This window comes from Lygodium microphyllum, chromosome 26 (assembly GCF_053477565.2).
Source record: "Lygodium microphyllum isolate KBCC chromosome 26, Lygodium_microphyllum_v1.1.10, whole genome shotgun sequence".
NCBI classification, from domain to species: Eukaryota; Viridiplantae; Streptophyta; class Polypodiopsida; order Schizaeales; family Lygodiaceae; genus Lygodium; species Lygodium microphyllum.
In genome coordinates this window covers 104,539,453-104,541,396 of record NC_141160.1, presented here as the reverse complement: position 1 = coordinate 104,541,396, position 1,944 = coordinate 104,539,453, and positions in this window count along the sequence as shown.

The following is a 1,944-nucleotide window of genomic DNA, read 5'->3' as shown; positions in this document are numbered from 1 at the left end:
ATGCTAGGTGGTTCCCATAAAAACACAATTCACTCATAGCAATGGCAACATCCACATCACCAATGGACCTGTTTCTCTAACGCAAGAGGGACACTTTGAGGTGCAAGACAATTAAGTCACTAGTAGTCCTCACACAAGCATAGTTGAGAGGGTTATATCATCACTAGTAACTCCAAATCATGAGTAACATGATTTGACTCACTATAAATTAGTTTGCAAGTAGAATATGATATTGGTCTCCCTTCTAGCACTAGGCTCACACAAGGACACCACTAAGCACAAGCTTGCATGCATCACAAATGATTTCAAACTGTACATTTGTGAGAATTTTATTGACCTAATCCAAGTGATCTTTTTGTACTATTCCAATGATCTTTTTTATCTTTTTGAGAACCTCAATCAAGTGAGTCGTTACAAGGGCAACACATTGGATGGAAAATTATTGCATGTGAGTCCTAAACACCCTTGAAATTCCTCAAAAGTCAGGTTCAAGCTATTCCACCACAACTTTAACATTATTAGGTTCTAAATAAATGTCCAATCCTTGGAAATAATGAATTGTAGAGAAATTGTAATACCTTTTGAGCATGCTCCTCCTCTAACTTAGTATACCTTAGTATGTCATCAAAGAATACAAGCACAAATTTATTCAAATATGGTTGGAATTCATCTTATATCAATCTATTGAATGTGAGTGATGCATTATTTAGGCCAAAAGACATGAGAATGAGCTCATCTTGGCCATAATTCATATTGGAGGTAGCCTTTGAGATGTATTCTTCTAAGAGTTCTTGCTAGCGTACTTTTTCATAGTCAGATGCCTATGGAGCATCCCTACACTATTCGTCTTATAACCAATTATTTTTAGTTATTTATTTATGTTGATTCTTGCAATGAATCTATTTGTTTTTAGACTTGATTTATGTATAGAGACAAGTGAAGGATATGTTCATGGTGTCGGATTGAGTAATTAGCATTTATTCTAGAGACAAATCAATGCATATATTGTCACTACATCATGGACTATATTTGATTTTTCTAAGGTGCCTAGCAACTATTATTATTATTACTAAAGGTGCCTAGAAACTATTATTATTATTATTGTAATTGAAAAGCATTCTCTTCCTCCCTGAAGATGACCCCTTGCACCCAATTTCTAGAAGAGTTTTGCTTGTGGGAGCCGTCTATAGAAGTATAAACATAGCTAGATTAGAATTCTGCCATAAAAAAGGGTGAAAAACAAAAAAAAATTAGGTCTAGGAGCTAGGGCTCACAAAAAATGATAGGAGGCTCTTGACAACCTATGACCCAAAACTGTTCGAGATGCCTAAATCTTGTGATGTACAAGTCTAGGATCTGCCCAAGATGTGGTTAGGGGAAACCTAGGGCTCCAATTGTTTAGGGGCTCCACCTTGCTTTGCATGGGTCTTGGATCCACACAAGACAAGGAGAGGTCCTATACACATTATGTGGATCCAAGGCACCTGCATAATGTAAGGAGGGGCCACCAAACATAGACAATTGTCAATGTCTATGTCCATACGCTTGAAGTTGTCTATGTCTATGTGTAGTTACCCTTAGAGATAGAAGCAATCTTAGACACTAGACATAGATAATTTTTGTAGAAGGTCCCTATATAGTAGAATCCATGTATCAAAACTATTTGCCCAAAACTAGTGACTCCATTCCCTTATATAATAAGGAGCTAGCATGCTCATTATGGTGGTGGGGGGGGGGGGGGGGGGCGCGCAATAAGTGCACTTCTATGTTGGGAGCCTATCTTTCAATTGTGCCAATTCAAGGCCAACACAATTCCTCATAAGTTGTCAAGAGCTCATATTGGCATTGTCCCAAGCTTGGACCTACACAATCTGATTATGGACCCTCCAATCCTATAGGTCATGATTTCACATTGTGTAGGTTTAGAAATTGCACAACATAAGG